General features: G+C 36.7%; 1 pseudogene across 1 annotated transcript; it reads right to left on the bottom strand.

Moving 5' to 3' along the window:
• Positions 1-18,886: 18,886 nt before the first annotated feature.
• LOC306662036 (palmitoyltransferase ZDHHC4-like) lies at positions 18,887-19,743 on the bottom strand (annotated as a pseudogene). Its single transcript has one exon. The product of its transcript is annotated as a palmitoyltransferase ZDHHC4-like (transcript).
• Positions 19,744-20,136: the final 393 nt, after the last annotated feature.

Here is a 20,136-nt window from a genome sequence, read left to right as displayed (position 1 = left end):
TATATATAAAAAAGTAATGGCATAGACTGTATGCTCATTTTACTGAGTACAAAATTGTTTTCCAGGGATCTGAAGAAGAGCTGATAATTAACTGTCTTTAAATTTAACATTTGAGAAGTGCTTGAGGGGAAAAAAAAGATTTAGGTTTTAGAAAAATAATTCATCTATTTATGTTCTTGTCTTCTCAGGAAACAGGCCAGGACAATTTACATTTTCTAAATCCTAGGGTCTTAGATCTAAATAGCAAAGGTTAGGTAGAAGGTCGTGACCCTTTCTTTTTGTTGTCGTGTAATCTGTCCATATGATAGAATTATAGTCTTAGAAAAAAATTCACAGAGAAAATGGCTACAATGTGGAGTACTCTGAGGAGCAGAATAAAATTGCTTTTAAATATGTGCCATTGTTATAAAATTATGTTTTTATTAACATCTAGTTGAAAGGATCACAATTAGAATAATTTTGCTTTTTCAAACTCTATGTAATTTTACAATAATTTAATTTAAATATATACATATTAATACTAGTGCCTATATACTTTTCAATCTATAATAAATGCTGTAAATTCTATGGACTTAACTGTATATAATGCTTATGATTTTATCTGACTGTTATAGTTATCAATTTATTTTAAACAAAAGTTATTTCCCCTGATTTTTAAGTTTTAGAGGATAATCTGAGTACATGCTCATGAAAATTATATACATATAAGCACATACATCTAGGTATGTACAAAAATATGAATGTATATGAACATGTATCTATTGCTGATTCCTTAAGAACCACCAAATTTCCATACATGAACATTTACTTTACTGCTATTAATTCAACAATAAGAGGTTTCAAGATGGCGGCCTAGAGGGTGGCTGCATTTCATGTTGCTCCAGGACTCAGGATTCAAAAGAGGAGATATTGAGAGACTTGGGACCAACTCAAAGCAGCCGGGTGAGTCTCTCCCATAGGGGAGGCATCCCGGATGGGACGGTAGTCCCGGAACGCAGGGAACGTTGTGAAGTAGAGCTGCCAGCGAGACACCCCTCCCCCCGCGGGAGCAGTGAACGCGGACAACTGGGAACATCGGAGGAAGCCGCTCAGCACAGCGCTGGGACTTGGAGCAACCACTGGGGCTCCCGTGGCTGCCCAGAGGAGGGGCTGTGAGGAGAGCTGTTTGGACTCAGAGTAACCACTTCTGAACACCGGGGCCTGAGCGGAGGAGGAGGAGAAGGAGGAGGAGGAGCAGTGCGGCGAGGCGCTTGGACTTGGAGCGACTGCTCCAGAGCTACAAGTGGTTGCCAGAGGAGGAGCTGCTCAGCGAGCTGTTCCGGAGCGACCATTCCTGAACACCAGGGCCTGCCCTGAGGAGGAGGAGGAGGAGCGTGGCTGCTTGGATTCGGAGTGACTATACCAGAGCTACGGGCGGTTGCCAGAGGAGGAACTGTGTGGCGAGCTGTTTGGACTCAAAGCGACCTTTCCTGAACACCGGGGCCTGCCCGGAGGAGAAGGAGGAGAAGGAAGAGGAGGAGGAGCGCGGTGGGTCGCGTGGACTTGCAGTGACTGTGTTGGAGCTCCAGGCGGCTGCTCAGAGGAGGAGGCGAGTGGTGAGTTGTTTGGACTTAAAGCAACCGCTCCTGAACACCGGGGGGCTGCCTGGAGGAGGAGCGTGGTGGGTCGCTTGGGCTCCAGTGGCCACACCAGAGCTCCGGGCGGCTGCCCGGAGGAGGTGTGCAGCGGGTCATGTGGACTCAGAGTGACTCAGAGTGACTCACAGTGACCGCTCCTGAACACCCGGGGGGGTTACCTGGAGGAGGAGGAGGAACAGGGCGGTTCACATGGACTTGGAGTGACTGCCCAGGGCTACAGGTGGTTGGTGGGAGGAGGAGGCTCGCAGTGAGTTTCTTGGACTCCTAGTGACCGCACCGGAACACCGGGCGTCTGTCTGGAAGAAGAGGTGTGTGGCGGGTCTCTGGGACTCAGAGCAATTATACGGGGCCCCAGGTGGCTGCTCAGAGGAGGGGCCGCATAGCCAGGCGATTAGGTGCAGAGCAGGGTCCCAGGACCTAGGAGTCTTCTTGGTGGAAGAGCCGCACAGAGACACGCTTAGGGCGGAGCAAAGGTTCCAGGCCTGCGGGCAGATTCTCTGAGGAGGGGCAGCCTAAGGAGATTCATCTGCGAAGGGTGAGGCTCCCAGGCCCTGGAGGTATGGCCTGGCCCCTGGGAATGTTGCAGAGGAAGGCAGGTCAGCCCAGGCAGTAGTTGTAGATTGAGGGGAAACTCTAGGAGGGGAGCTGACCAGCGAGACCTCCCCACCAGGTGAGTCTTCCCTGCCGGGTGAGGTTTTCCCACAAGGATGGTAAAACCAGAGACACAGGCCCAAACAGGCCTTGCCTCAGCCCACAGCCTAGTTCCCCTTTGGATGACCACTGGTCAACAAGTGGAGACACCTCTGCCCAATAGCAGGGAATATACCCCACCTGAAGGACACCACCCCTAGAGAGGCAGCTTCCTTGTGGAGCACCACATTATCAACCTCCTCCAAGACATCAGCCTACTGAAGGCTAAGAGGGGATATACTAGAAATCTTCAGGGACATTGTAAGTCAATAGAGGAAATCTGCAATATCTCAGTGGTCCACTGATACCTGAACAACATGAGAAAACAAGGTAAGAATATGCCCCAATCAAATCTAGATGTTACATCAATAAAACCCAATGACAGCATGGCAGAAAAAATGACAGAAAAGGAGTTCAGAATGTACACAATTAAAATGATCAGGGAAGCAAACGATGAGATGAAAGAGCAAATGACGCACTGAATGATGAGATGAAAGAGCAAATGCAGGCATTGAATGATGGCACCAATCGACAGTTAAAAGAGCAAATACAGGAAGCAAATATCATTTCAATAAAGAGTTAGAGATATTGAAAAAAAACCAAACAGAAATCCTTGACATGAAGGAAGCAATAAACCAAATTAAGAACTCCATAGAAAGCATATCCAATAGGATAGAACACCTGGAAGACAGAACCTCAGACATTGAAGACAAAATGTTTAACCTTGAAAACAAAGTTGAACAGAGAGGATGGTAAGAAATCATGAACAGAATCTCCAAGAACTATGGGATATTATGAAAAGGCCAAATTTAAGAATTATTGGGATTGACGAAGGCTTAGAGACACAAACCAACGGAATGAACAATCTATTCAATGAAATAATATCAGAAAATTTCCCAAATCTGAAGAATGAAATGGAAAATCAAGTTCAAGAGGCTTATAGAACTCAAAATACACAAAATTACAACAGACCCATACCAAGGCACATTATAATGAAAATGCCTAACATAGAAAATAAAGACAAATTTTAAAGGCTGTGAGAGAAAAGAACCAAATTACATTCAGGGGGAAACCAATACGGATATCAGCAGATTTTTCAATCCAGACCCTAAAAGCTAGAAGGGCCTGGAACAACATTTTTCGAGCTCTGAAAGAAAATGGATGCCCACCAAGAATCTTATACCCAGCGAAACTTACCTTCAAATTTGACGATGAAATAAAATCCTTCCATGATAAACAAAAGCTAAAAGAATTTACAAAAAGAATTCCAGCACTACAGAACATTCTCAGCAAAATATTCCATGAGGAAGAGATGAAGAACAAAGAAGCAAATCAGCAAAGGGAGGAATTATCCTAAAGGAATTGTCATTTAAAGGAGGAACCAAGTCATGTCAAATAAATAAATAAATAAATAAATAAAATTTAAAAAATGAACCAAACGAACGGGAAACCAAATCATATCTCAATAATAACCCTGAATGTTAATGGCCTGAATTCATCAATCAAAAGACATAGACTGGCAGATTGGATTAAAAAGAAGGATCCAACAATATGTTGCCTGCAAGAGACTCACCTCATAGAAAAAGATACCCATAGACTAAAGGTGAAAGGATGGGGAAAAACATACCATGCACATGGACTCAGCAAAAAAGCTGGAGTATCCATCCTCATTTCAGACAATGTGGACTTCAAGCCAAAGTTAGTCAGAAGGGATAAAGAAGGTCATTTCATACTGCTTAAGGGAAGCATAAATCAGCAAGATATAACAATCATAAACATCTATGCCCCAAATACTGGCTCATCCATGAATGTCAAACAAATCCTTCTCAATTTCAGAAACCAAATAGACCATAACACAATGATACTAGGTGATTTTAACACACCTCTCTCACCACTGGACAGATCCTCCAAACAAAAATTGAAGAAAGAAACCATAGATCTCAATAACACAATCAATAATTTAGACTTAACGGATATTTATAGAATATACCATCCAACCAAGAGTGAATACACTTTCTTCTCAGCAGCACATGGATCCTTCTCTAAAATAGACCATATATTATGCCACAAAGCTAATGTTAGCAAATACAAGAGGATAGAGACACTACCTTGTATTCTATCAGATCATAATGGATTGAAGTTGGAAATAAATGAAAGAGTAAAAACAGAAACTATTCCAACACCTGGAGATTAAACAATATGCTCTTATATGATGAATGGATAACAGAAGATATTAGGAAGGAAATTAAAAAATTCTTAGAGGTAAATGAGAACAAAGAAACATCATATCAAAATCTCTGGGACACTATGAAAGCAGTACTTAGAGGGAAATTTATTTCATGGAGCGCATTTAAAAAAAGAAGTAAAACTCAACAAATAAACAACCTAACACTACAGCTCAAAGCCCTAGAAAAAGAAGAACAGACCAGCACCAAAAGTAGTAGAACACAGGAAATAGTTAAACTCAGAGCTGAAATCAACGAAATTGAAACAAAAGAAACAATACAAAAAATTGACAAAATAAATAGTTGGTTCTTCTAAAAATAAACAAAATTGATAAACCTTTAGCCACACTAACAAGGAGAAGATGAGAGAAAACCCAAAATAACTAAAATTCGGAATGAACAAGGAATATCACAACAGACAGGATTGAAATACAAAACATAATTAGAAGCTATTTTGAAAATCTATAGTCCCAAAAAATAGAAAATTTCGAACATCAACAGGTTTCTAGAGACATATGAATTGCCTAAACTGAATGAGGAGACATACAAAATTAAATGGACCAATTTCAAGTAATGAAATAGAAGAGGTCATCAAAGCCTACCAACAAAGGAATGTCCGGGACCAGAGGGTTCTCAGCTGAGTTCTACAAACCTTTAAGGAAGAGCTCATTCCAATACTTCTCAAAGTATTCCATAAAATAGAAGAGGAGGGAACCCTCCCAAACTCATTCTATGAAGCCAATATCACCCTGATACCTAAAACCAGACAGAGACACATCGAGGAAGAAAATTTCAGACCAATATCCTTAATGAACATCGACGCAAAAATTCTCAACAAAATTTTAGCAAATCACATACAAAAACATATTAAAAAGATAGTGCACCATGATCAAGTGGGTTTCATCCCAGGGATGCAAGGTTGGTTCAACATCTGGAAATCAATAAATGTAATTCACCATATCAATAGACTTAAAGTCAAGAATCACATGATTATTTCAATTGATGCAGAAAAAACATTGGTAAAATACAGCACCCCTTCATGCTCAAAACACTAGAAAAAATAGGGATAGTGGGAACATTCCTTAACATTGTAAAGGCCATTTATGCTAAGCCCATGGCTAATATCATTCTAAATGGTGAAAAACTGAAAGGCATTCCCCCTAAAAAACTGGAACAAGGCAGGGATGCCCTCTTTCACCACTTGTATTCAATATTGTCCTTGAAACTCTAGCCAGAGCAATTAGACAGACCAAAGAAATTAAAGGGATACAAATAGGAAAAGAAGAACTCAAACTATCCCTATTTGCTGTTGATATGATTATATACTTAGAGGAACCAGGAAATTCCACCAGAAAACTTTTGGAACTCATAAGTGAATTCAGTAAAGTAGCGGAATATAAGATCAATGCACATAAATCTAATGCATTTTTATATATATGTGATGAATCTTTGGAAGGAATAATCAGGAAAACTACTCCATTCACAATAGCCTCAAAAAAATAAAATACTTGGGAATCAATCTCACAAAAGAGGTGAAAGACTTCTACAATGAGATCTACAGAACACTAAAGAAAGAAATTAAAGAAAACCTTAGAAGATGGAAAGATCTCCCATGTTCTTGGATAGGAAGAATTAATATTGTCAAAATGGCCATACTATCAAAAGTTCTATATAGATTCAATGCAATTCCAATTAAAATCTCAATGATGTACCTTACAGAAATAGAGCAAGCAATTATGAAATTCATCTGGAAGAATAAGAAACCCAGAATAGCTAAAGCAATCCTTAGCAGGAAGAGTGAAACGGGGTATCACAATACCAGATCTTCAACTCTACTACAAAGTAATAGTAACAAAAACGGCATGGTATTGGTACCAAAATAGAAAGGTAGATCAATGGTACAGAATAGAGGACATGGACACAAACCCAAATAAATACAATTTTCTCATACTAGACAAAGGGGCCAAAAATATGCAATGGAGAAAAGATAGCCTCTTCAACAAATGGGGCTGGGAGAATTGGAAAATCCATATGCAACAGAATGAAACTAAACCCCTATCTCTCACCATGCACGAAACTAAACTCAAAATGGATTAAGGACCTCGGAATCAGACCAGAGACCCTGCAGATTATAGAAGAAAAAGTAGGTCCAGATCTTCAACATGTTGCCTAGGACCAGACTTCCTCAACAGACTGCCATAGCACAAGAATAAAAGCAAGAATCAATAACTGGGATAGATTCAAACTAAAAAGCGTTCTCTTAGCAAAGGAAACTATCAGCAATGTGAAGAAAGAGCCTACAGAGTGGGAGAAAATCTTTGCCAATCATACTTCAGATAGAGCACGAATCTCCGGAATCTATAAAGAACTCAAAAAACTCTACACCAAGAATGCAAATAATCCAGTCGACAAATGGGCTAAGGAAATGAATAGACACTTCACAGAAGAAGATCTGCAAGCAATCAACAAACATATGGAAAAATGTTCAACATCTCTAGTAATAAGAGAAATGCAAATCAAAACCACCCTAAGATTCCATCTCACCCCAATTAGAATGGCGATTATCAAGAATACAAGCAACAACAGGTGTTGGCAAGGATGTGGGGAAAAAGGTACACTCATACATTGCTGGTGGGGGTTGCAAGTTAGTGCAGCCACTCTGGAAAGCAGTGTGGAGATTCCTTAGAAAACTTGGAATGGAACCACCATTTGACCCAGCTATCTCACTCCTTGGCCTATACTCAAAGGACTTAAAATCAGCATACTACAGGGATACAGCCACATCAATGTTCATAGCTGCTCAATTCACAATAGCCAGATTGTGGAACCAACCTAGATGTCCTTCAATTGATGAATGGATAAAGAAACTGTGGTATATATATATACAATGGAATATTACTCAGCCATAAAGAATGATAAAACTATGGCATTTGCAGGCAAATGGATGAAATTGGAGAATATCATGCTGAATGAGATAAGCCAATCTCAAAATACCAAAGTTTGAATGATATCACTAATAAGTGGATGAGGACACATAAATGGGGGAGGGAAGGGTTAGTGTTAGGGTTAGAGTTAGGGTTAGGGAGGGGGGCAAGAATGGAGGAAGGAAGGACTGTATAGAGGGAAAAGAGGGGTGGGAGGGGTGGAAGGGGTGGGGGGAAGGGAAAAATAACAGAATGAATCAAACAACATTACCATATGTAAATTTATGATTACACAAATGGTATGCCTTTATGCCATGTACAACATGTATCCCATTTGTTTACAATAAAAAAAAATTCAACAATAATTGGTACAGATAGAAGTTTGCTGCTTAGAAAATTTCTTTTTATTTTAGAGGCCATCATGAAAGAAGGATGGAGAGAAAAGAAGAAAGAGAGATAAAGGCAGGTGGTACTCAAATGAGTGTATCTCTTTACAAATAGGACAATGTTTTAGAAATATCATTTTATATTTATATTATATATTTTATTGGTATTTGCTTTATTTTGGGGGTTGTTTTTAAAATTTATTTTAATCGTCTATGTGGCACATAACATGATGTTTTATATGTATAAACATTATGAAATTATTAAGCTAATTAACATATCCATCACCTCCTACACTTATAGTTTTTTGGTGGTAGAACATTGAAAATCTACTCTCAGCAATTTTCAAGTCTATAGAGCATTATTATTAATCATAGTTGCTATGCAGTACACTGTATCTCCAGATACTATTCCTCCTAAAGTTTTGTACACTTAAATCAGTATTTTACCATTTGCTCCTCCTTGCTCCTGATAGCCATTCTTCCACTCTGTTTCTAAGTGCTGGACCTTTTTAGATTCCATGTATAGTGAGATGATGCATTATTCGTCTTTTTTTAACCGACTTCTTTCAAATGGTATAGTGTCCTCCATATTCACCCATGGTGGTTCTATTTTTGACTTTTGGCGGACTCATCATGCTGTTTTCCATAATAGTTATACTAATCTACATGCCCACAACAGTGTAGAAGTTTTCTTTTCTCTTGGATTTTTTTTTTTTTTTTTAATGAATGTATTACATTATCATAGTCACTTGTCTGGTGACCTATATTCCATCTTAACAAATATATGGGCAAAATGTTAGAAACAATCACAACAAATTCTCCTATCAATGTATGGTTCTACTCATTATCCATTGATACCATGACGTATAAATTTGGTTCTGTTATCCATTGAACTCTGTTCTTCTAGGAAAGATAAATTGGGTCCTAACTTACGGCACCTTAGAATGTAAACTTGCTCAAAGATGGAATCTTTATAGAGATAATCAAGTTAAAATGAAGCCACTAGGGTGATCCCTCATCTAATATGGCTAGTTTCTTTATAAAAAGGAGAAATCTAGACACAGAGACAGACACACATAGTGAAAATGTGATGTAAAGATACCTGGGAAGAAGACAAGTGAAGAGAAAAGCCTGGAACAAATCCTTTCTTCACAGCCTCATAAAGAGTCAAATCTGGAGAGACTTGAACTTCTAGTCTCCAGAAGGCAAAATATTTTTGTTGTTTAAACCACTTGATTTGTGGCACTTGGTTACAGTAATGCCAAGGAATTAATACAGGTACATTTAAAAAAAAAAAAAATTCTGTGTTAAAACTATTAGCTGTGGTTGGCCTCCAGGGTCTGTAACAAGGACCTCTTCCAGCAGGGGTTCCTTAAACAAGTTTATCTGACACATACATCTTAGGCCTGAATGTTCCCATACAAGAGAAAATTCAAAGACAAATTTGTTCCTAATCTTTCACAGGGTTACTGTTCAAATTTGTCATTATAGCATTGTTGAGAATCATGAAGTATGGGATATAATCTGAATGTCAGTAGGGAACTGGGTAAATGAACTGTGGTATATTCATAAAATTGAATACTGTACTGTAACTTAAGTGAACTGGAGCTCTATGTGCTGATGTGGATCAATCTCAAATTTTTATATTAATTAAAAAGAAAACACAAATAGAACTTTATTATACCATTTCTGCATTATCAAATCACATACATATATACATATCTATGTAGACATATATACATTAATATATATGAATGTATACCCATATATATAAATAACATTTTGTGAATATTTACATATGAAATAAAAGTATAAAAATATGGGTTGAAAGATAAAGCACTAAATTCTTGATGGTATCTGCCTCTGGGAAGAGAAAACAACAAATTGGGGAAGGGATCATAAGGAAACTCAATTTTAATATTAGTATTTCATTGTATTCATTAAAAGATTTGTGCAGTGTGGGAAAACAACTCAAACCATTAGCTATAAAATCTAATCCTTATTATGATACTATTTTTTATTATTTAAATTATTAATTAAAAATGAATATTTAGTATAGACATTATGTTTAAACATACCTACTTACAGACATGAAAAATTTTCCTTGCTTTTCTTAGATACCTGTTATAATTCTTCCTCTCTGGTCCCTTATTCTCTGATTCTTCCACTGAGTTCTGTTACTCAACAATTCACATGGAAACTCCTTTTTTTGTTCATCTCCTCTTCCTTTTGACCATCCTACATACATGTCACATGTAGTTACATAGTTACAAAGTCAATTTCTTACTAATTCTCCTGGAGAAGAGATAGTCTGAGCCTATAATGCTGACTCATGGAACCCGGACAGAGAGGGGCAGGATCAGAGAATGAGTTAAAATATGATCGTACTCCATGGGACCCAGCACCAGAAACCTGTGAGAAATATAGGAAAATAAAAAGCTTTGAAATGTACACAATTGATGATTCTTCCAATATTGAAAGAATAAAATAGAAAATTTATCTCACAAGCAATAGAAATATTCTTTTCAGGAAACATAATATACAAAGAAGTATATACAAGATAAACATATCAACCAAATTTTTTCAGTGGCAATTATATAAAATAGAATTTCTGCATTTGTAGAGCACAAACCTGAAGAACTACTAAAACCAGAGAACATGGCATTAACAATTTCCATATAAAAAAGGTAAAGGTTAGCCGGGCACAGTGGCACACACCTGTAATTCCAGCAGCTTGGGAGGCTGAGGCAAGGGTATCATAAGTTCGAAGCCAGCCTCAGCAAAAGCAAGGTGCTAAGCAACTCAGTGAGACTGTGTCTCTAAACAAAAACAAACAAACAAAAAGACTGGAGGTGTGGCTTAGTGGTTGAGTACCCCTGAGTTTAACCCCCAGTACCACCCCCAAAAAAGGTTGAGGTTTTCTCCAAATCCGAAAATAATCCTTAAAATTTGCATCTTCCTTTAGCAAGTTATAATGCTAAAAATAATTTGCTAAATAACTAAAACATTATTACAAAAATCAAACATATTAGTAGAGAAATAGAATAATCTTTCTACATAGTCATAGAAGATATTACAAAAGCACAGCCATTTGAAGAGGAGATTAGAGAGTTTTTAGTTAAAAACAGGAAAAGAAAGGTGGCACAGCTGTATTGGACCTAAATAGCAAAACATTCTATTTTTCTTGGACCTTGTGATATTTGGGAATCTGGTAGTTTTTTAAAAAATTTGTAACTTTTAATTACTTCAGTTCTTATTCTAAATAAATATTCCCTTCTGTATGTAATTTTTCACATATGATTTTGCAGTTTGAAAACTGCATAAATACTTCCTATTAAAACAAAATAAATGTATCCTGACTCAATGTCTCCTGAGCCAGATCCCAGATGTATCTTTTCCAATATCATCTGACACAAAGTGGGTAGAGGACGGAGTAGAGTGGGAAAAAAAAAAAAAAAAAAAAAAAAAAAAAAGTACTTTCCATCAATTGTGCTTAAAATAGCTTATTTTGTGAATTTTATAGAAATACTTGATTGGGTGAACCCCTTGCTAGCTAGGATGGTTCTTAGCATCCTGGAATGAGCTTGGGCGAAGGAAACTCTCTGAAGCTTTACTCCATTTATTCCTATGTAAATCCTTTGCCACTCTGAGTTGCAGCCAAGCTTCGCTCTGTAATTCTGTACACACAATCTCTCATTCAACAAACTTCATCAGTGAAGTTAGTAAATATCAGGCACTGTTCTGGGTGCAGAGGCCCCAATACTGAACAAAAAGTCCCTGTTCTAAAAGGGATTTTATTTCAAGTTAAGAGCAAATAAATACAGGAATAACCAAGACTATTTTAAGCAGTCACATAAACTTTGCAAAAAAGTAACATAGGTAATGACAGCAATGACTGGGGTAATGAGCCATACTAGAGAGTCTTGGAGAACATGTTCAAATAGCTGAGGTCTGATAAACCTAAACCAGCTCTACAGAAGTTCACGGAGAAGTATTTTAAACAGAGCAAGCAGAACGTGCTAAAGCTCGTGGGAAGATTGTAGGTCTACAGAATATAGAAAGGGTGGTGTGTGACTGGGGTAGGAGGTGAAAGACTAGTGGTAGCATCACGTAGGAATTCTAAGGCAAGATCATAAGATTTGTGGATGTTATTCTAAATTCAATGGGCTGTTCCCTCCTGAATGTTCCAGAAGTATTTCAATTCAGTGTATGTCAAAACCAAATTACCATCCTTCCACCAACGAGCTAATGTTTCTATGGTGCCCATCTTTGTTAACAAAATCATCTCTTCTCCATCATATAATCTGAAAGAGCTCTTGCTCTGCCCTGTAATTCTTCCCCCATTTCCAATTCCAGTCACTTACCAAATCCTACTGATTGATCCCTCCTTCTAAGTGTCTCTCATCTGTATCACTGTCGTTGCGCCAGCTTGCATCCCACCTTCTCATCTTACTTTCCTCTTAAAAGACCCACAGCCTCTGCTTTATCCCTTTAAGTAGACTTTACTCAGCAAGCATCAAACATCTGTCATGTTCCTCCTCTGTTCAAGTTACGAAATAGTTTGCCACTGCAAAAAGAATAAGGTCTACCCCCTTAGGCATGGAACCCCTTAGGTTCCTAAGTCTGGCTCTTACCTACAACTCCAATGTTCAACTTCTCACACAAATTAAATCTCCAACAAAACTCAGACTACTTTCAATTTTCTGTATGCTCCTACTGTTTCGAAGCTCTATTCTTTGTGAGTTCTATTTCCTGATATTTGGAATGACTCACATTGTTACGCACCCTGCAGTGCCTATCATCTTTAAAAAATCTAGTTTTAGTGTCATTAAAAAAAAAAAAATTCTCCTGAATAGTCACATTTCTCCCATTCTCTCTCTCTCATACACATTCCCCACCACCACCATCAACCCAGACCACACCAGAATTCTGTATTGCCTCTCTGCTGCCTCTGCTGTATTTGGCACAGAACACACCTTTAGAAGTTTGTGCTGATTTCCTGAATGAAATTATGTGCCTCAATGCAGTATGTGAGGAGGAGCCTACAAAGCTTGTGACTAAACAGTACAAACATCAACCATCATAAATTGCTAAACACAGAAGGAATATAAAGATAACTAAAATAATCCTTTTCTAATACAAATAAAGAGACTGATAACCAGAAAGTTTAAGTAGATAAGACCACCATAACTGGTTTCTTCAGAGCCCATAATAACCTTCTATCTTCCCTACCTACTGAGCCTTAGTCTGGAGCTTCGTGCATTGATATGTATAAATCAGGTGTGGTTTCCTTTACCTCGAGTATTGACTTGATCTTGAGCTTGTAATAATCTAATCGATACTGTCAACCATTATGTGTTTCTCTGCATTCACTTTTTGCTTCACTCATTAATTTTATTGTCTCTTCTTCACAACTATGTAGATAGACCAAATTTTGTGCTGAGAATGAAAATACAGTAAAAAGCATGGTCTCAAACATCAAAAAATCACAAAGAAATAGACGCATCATGACAATATTAAAACAATGTTAAAAAGGTGATAAGCGAATACACCATGTGCATCATCACTTTGTGAAGAACGAACAAGCAAGGTTTTTTTTTTTCTTTTTTAGAGAAAATAATATTTGAGACACACATTCATTCTTTTAAAAAATTTTTTTGTAGTTGTAGATGGACAATATGCCTTTATTTCATTCGTTCATTTTTATGTGGCACTGAGAATCGAACCCAGTGCCTTACACATGCTAGGCAAGTACCCTGCCACTGAGCTACAGCCTCAGCCCCCACATTCATTCTTTGTTACGCATCAACTGGCATTCATTATTGTTAAACTTGGTTACAACTTGTAAAATGAAAAACAAAGAGCTAAATCACAAAATGATCAACCATTGTGGTTTATATTCACAGCTTGAATTAATCTCATAATTGGTAACATTAGTTTGTTTATCATTGTACAAAATTTATAGTCAAGATGAGTCAATGCAATTCATATGCCCATGAAATTTAGTACTTATTTTAATCTTTTAAAATTTATGTATTATTAGTCTACTTGTTTTTTTGAAATGCTTTAGAACATTTCAGCTTTAAAGTTTAATTTTAATTTTCTTTCTGAATGTTCTAAAATTGGTCTAAGTCCAGAATTCATTTCTGAGTTCCTGACTAGAGATCTGAACAACATACTGATTTTACTTGCCACAAGAATGCTGCTGCAATGAAGTTTTTTAAAAAAGAAAAAAAAAAAAAGAAAAGAAAAGAAAGAAAACACGTTTGGTAAATTGACATAAAATGGAATTTTTCTTCTGTTCTTATAATGAGACTATACCTTATTTCACAATTTAACAAAACCTGACAAACTTTGTTTTTCATTTGATTTTTCCTATTTGTGTGGTTGATCTGTGTTCAAAGATAAATATGAATATGAGTAAACCCATTCTTAGCCATGGTTTTCTGGAAATCTAAAAAAGAAACAATTACTGGACATCACCAGCTTCACATCCAAATACAGAAGTTTATTGTGTTTATATAAACATCCTAAAGCTCTAGCTCTATGTTCTAACTTATCTTATTTACTGTGACAATCCTCCCATCATTTTTAACACTTTTATCATTTAGAAAACATTGAGTCAAATCTCTCACTTGTTCTTACACTGGAAAGAAAGATGCTGTGGTAGGTTTCTTTTTTTGCTTTCAGGACTACTTCATAAAATGAGAAAATATTACCAATTCAAATAATTGAATCTTTCATAAGAACATATATAAATATATTTAATAGGAAAGTAAAAAAGTATTACCATTATTAAAAATGCTACTGACTCATATTCATATATGTGCTATATGTGTGCATGATGTAAACATTTCTAATAATCCTTAGTGAATCACAGATTTGCTTTACTACTTTCAAAAATGCATTGAATGCATACCTCAGTCTACCCTCACATTATATGAGGACATCAAAGCTCAATGACATACCCAAGTCCACACAACTAGGCTATTTACTAAACTAGGTTGTATTAGCACAACAGTTAGGCCATGTCGTAGATTGTTTTTGTTTATGCAAATTTACTCCTTGGGCATGATCTTTAATGATGTGATTAAATTTCCAAAGGGCATTTTTGACATTCACATTAGCTTAGTTCAAGTTGAAATTAATTTCCTCTTGACAAGTGTTATGAGTTTCAAAATATCCCCTGTGCACACATTTGCTGAAAAGGTTATTTGTAATACAAATGTTCATGGTAGAGATATCTAAGTTTTTATTAGGCAAGCATATCTTATATATATAGCATTATTTTTAAGTTAATGAGATCAATATTCTATAGTGACATTTGGAAACTAGCCTATAACATTGTGGCTATATGATTGTTTCACACCTTATTTCCGATTATTTTAGTATTTAAGTTTTAATCTTGTAAATTTGGTAAGTGTGTGATACAATTTCATCTGAATTGTCATAACAAAGAAAGAAGAAATTAGCGATAAATTTGTGCAAAGAAGAGTAGCTATTCTTGGCTTTGTTGCTGTGATTAGTATGTTTGAACTGAAGCAAAATGCTTGATGGGCAGAGGTCCTCTGGACATGAGCCACACATAATTCAGCAGCTGTAGGAAGCCATCAGAATGCAGGCAACAGCACTTCTACAGAACAAGTTTCTCCATTCCTGAACTGTGGAACAGACCAAAGCCCTGAAGCATCTGGCAGGATGTGTGGCAGCTGGAAAATCCTTCAACCACACATTTTAAAGTCCTTTAGATGCTTGTGGTTTAACACACACACATATCATTATTCTGACATTCACTAAAAAATGCAATTGTACATGACTGAATATTGATTTTAGTTTATATCAAGACAAATTTTGTTTGTCATTATGTACTTGAATAATGTCTTAGAACTTAATTGTAAGCTAAGTAGAAATCTGAAGGGGGAAACGTTACATTTTTTTCTAGTTTGAAATTTTAAATAAACCAAAACTTTAAAAAAGAGAAAACTATGACAACAAAGGCCCCTAGCAAAGGACCATTCTTCTCATTTTTACCAGAATTCTTTCATAAGTAAAGATGGAATATTCAAGGAATGCTTCACTTTCATCGTTAAAGTATAGACTTCATTTGCAGGGCAGGTTTGATTTTAGAAGGAGAAAAAGATTTCAACTATATGTGTTAAATATACAAATATATGTATGTATGAATATGTCTATAGGTGTGTTACCTAAGCATACATGTGCTCCCTTTTTAAATTTTTCTCTAGTAAGTGAAAATTACTTTTTTGGACAAGGAACTGGGTGTGTATATGAGTGCATTTTAATATTTTCAGTGATTCCATAGATAAAAGACTCCAAAAAAATTGCTTTCACTTAAGAAGTTAAATCCACCCTTTGCCTCTCCAGGTAAGAATATTTCCATTTAAAAAATGATGGGGGTAAGGAGAAACTCAGTAGAATCAATGCAATGCCCTGTCTTACACTAGGTGTGGTATAGATCTGTACAACTGTGTGCAGCTGTTTCCTTCAGTAAGTGGTAGTACTTATTAGGGGACCTGCAATTTCATGGCTGCTGACTCCTGTTGCCATAAACCATTCAGTGAGAAGATGAAGATCCAGTGTGTGAGCACTGCACACTGAAAATGTCATTATAAAACTAAGGTGGCATAGACAATGACTCTGGAGATGAACTCTGAAGACATAAGTCCCAAACCAGCTCTAATGAATCTGACTCATATTTTGTTACTCAACTGTGGTGGCATTTTTACATTAGTTGAACCCCTTAATTTTATTTTAAGCTTAGTGCCTCTGTTATAACATGAAACACTAGATAAGCACTGTTAATTCTATGTTTCCTTATTCCATTTCCCTTCTAGTGACCACATAATAGTTATTACATCAGTCTCTAAGATGCTTTGTTTTTTCTTCATTTCTATTATAATAACTAGGGATGATAAACTTGAGACTTTTTATTGAAAGAAGTTTTAAAACTTTAGATAATCTTATAAGGTTCAAAGTAAATAACTAACATACACTATAAGAAAATAAAAAGAAAGGTGTAATCATTGATACATACATATGTGTACACATTTAAACATATAAACATAGTTATATAGTCAGTCAACTGATGGGTTCCAGGGCCCATGCAGGTTATAAGATTCATGGATTCTCAAGTCCCTACATAAAATGGCATAGAATTTCCATAACTTATGGACATCATCCTATCTACTATCATCTCTAAATTATAATACCCAAAACAACATACATGCTATGTAAATAGTTGTTATAAAATATTGTGTAGGGAATAATGACAGGAGAAGGAAGCCTGTACATGTTCAGTACAGACACAATTTAAAAAAATTATTTTCAATACACACATGGTTAAATTCATAGATGTGATACCAATAAATATGGAGGGATAACTGTGTGGCACTAATGTCATTAAAATTCTATCATCTAGTCTGAGATATCATTTCAAAAAATAAAAAATGAAAAACATATTCAACTAAAGTTTTAAAAGTTTCCTCAAGAGAAATACTTAAAATCATATCAAGATATCTTTCTTTCCTTATTTTTTTTGAGGAACTAAAATAATCTGAATACTTGAATTATCTGTAGCCAAATCATTCTATTTCCTATTTGTGTGTTGAAACAATACAACAGTTAACTCAGTTTTATTTTCTCTCACATGAAACATTGGGAGAAAAGACATTTTTTTTCCTTAGAAAAAATGGGCTGGGTTGGTATTAAGAAGACTTTTGTTTTAGATTTGTTATTAAGGAATTAAAGAATACCTTGTCCCCTCTGTATTGCAGTAATAAAATGAATCATTTCAGAAGTTGATTATTTCACAAAGGTGATGTATGGATTCAAAGTTATTCTGAAGCACAATGACCCATATTTTGGTTCTTCTTACCTCCCAGATTGCCCAGTGCAGATTCTTATATGTACAAAGAGTTTACATTTCAAAACATTCCAAGGATATTGTCCTAACTGAACTTCTTGTGCAATTTGACAAAAATTTGTGTTCTATACATCCTCAGGAAAGTTCTATGAAAATGTCTATAGCCATTTCAGTATGAACTTTCCAAGATGGAGTTCCTCATTCACCCTGGAAAACAATCGTGACCACTTCTCTATTATTGGTTTTGACAATTCCATTTTTCTCTCCGACTCTGCAGCATCATTGCATTCATTCATTTATTGATCATCTTACAGTTCTCAGTTCTGAAAAATACAGAGACGAATGAGACACATTCTCTGAGTTGAAGACATTTGTGGGCTATGGGATAATCAGACCAAAACACATGACCCAACCCCTGTGTTGTAAGTATGATGGCAATTGTAAATTAATGGGTCTGATGGGAATAAAGATAAAGAATACGAACCAAGATTTGAAGAACCAGGGATAGTCAGTGAGATGATTAGTTTTGTGCTAAATGATAATGAAGAATTAAATAAGGCAGCAGGGGAGTTAAGACATTCTAAATCCCACGAACATGGAGTACAGAAACAGTGTCAACTATAGAAAAGCACAATTACAACCAGTATATTAAATCAACCTTACTTTCAATGAGAGCATAACGTTGTCCTACTTTGCCTCTCATATTCTTTCCATGTATTTGTGAGTCTAAATCTTCCTCTGCCCATAGCTGAAACTCAGATGATTCTCATGATTTTCCTAGATAGTCCTTCAAGTTCACATCCAATCCCATAACCCCAAATTCCCAACGTGATTGAATACTGAAATTTCTCCCTTGCCCCCCATCTTTGTGCATGCAGTTGAGGGAAAGGGCATGCAAGGTACTTATCTCTCTCTTTCTTTTTTTGTATGTGTAAAGAAATACACTACATTTAAAAGGCTGTAACACTCTTTCCATTTTATTTCTTCTTTTTTCTTATAATATAGGACAGAAGGTAGAAAGATCTCTTAAAGATCGCTCCAAAGCCCATGGGAGTGAATGTTCTGGTAGACATGGGTTTGACCAATCAGGGCCAACCCACAACAGGGCAATGTTGTCACCAGCCCCAGTCACAGCTGTACTATACTACTCATTTGTGGTCTGGTTGGTGGGTGCCAGTTATAGAACAAAGAACAGGTAACCTCCCATGAGGGAGCTCAGTACCATGAAAAATCTCTGCAAGAAGATAATAATTGGAAAATTCAGGAATAGGTACTGAATAAGAAAGGCCATATGTCCATAGTTCAGTGGTGTTCAAGGTTATCAAAGTAAGTTTCCTGGCACAGATCTGACTATGACCAAGCAGACCAGAAATGTGATGCTCACAATGGCCATGGTGGCAGCTGATGCTGTCAATGTTAATGAAGATGAGGAAGCACCCCGTATTCCAGGCCTTGATGTAGTTGTTCACCCAAACACAGTGATGGTCAAAACAATTTGCAAACAGTTCCACAGTGCTTTCATAGATCTGGTTTCTTCAAATCATAACTTGAGCACTTCACATTCTTTGGAAACTTCACTTTGTCAAATTTCTAAACTTCAAAATACCGTAATCCATTTGTTTTGTTATAGTGCCAGGACAGTTTAAACAATTAGGGTGAAGAAAACCAGTCTTACAATAAGCATCTTATAGGACAGAAGAAGGTGAAACAAAGAGAACTCCAACTCTTGACAGTAGTCAAATATTTCCCAGGTGTATTCAGTATAAACCATTGCTTGAAAGACCAGGGCAGGATAAAGAAGGCATGGTTACATGCGTGGCAGAAGTAATGAAACAATCTCTGCCTGGCTCTCTGAAGGCATCCTGGAATTATGCAGGAAAATATCTGTGCTCCTCCCTGGACCAAACCTTTCAAACAGTGGGTTTTCCAGCAGATGCAGATCATAACAGCACTAATTAGTTCAAACACTAGGTAGAACAAGAAGAAAAACAGGAAGTTCATCCTGGGGGATATTTCTCTTTGTTGTATGCCTTTTCAGCCAGCAGCTCTGGCATTCCTCTTCCCAACATTCATGGAGAATTAATAGAGCAGTTCTGCTTGGGCAGCAGCATGCTCCAGGTACAACAGGCAGCACCCAAGCTGCAGGAGACAAGGTTTATCCAGGATGCTTGGTCTGACCCAGGCTCGGCCATCCCTCCAAGTCATGCCTCAAGGTCCATCTCTCTTGTACACAGTGTAAAGGAGATCAAAATCAGTTTGGAAGACTAATATAGAGTCATTTAAAATATTTCATCAAAAGATGGATATCATTAAATTCAAGTTTATAAAATAAAAACAACATACCTAGAAAATGAATTCAAATAAAACAGGCCAGAGTTAAAAAAATAAATAAAT

This window comes from Sciurus vulgaris (assembly GCF_902686455.1).
Source record: "Sciurus vulgaris genome assembly, chromosome: 5".
NCBI lineage: Eukaryota > Metazoa > Chordata > Mammalia > Rodentia > Sciuridae > Sciurus > Sciurus vulgaris.
Note: the sequence above shows the minus strand (reverse complement) of the source record. Positions and strands in the feature narration are given on the sequence as shown.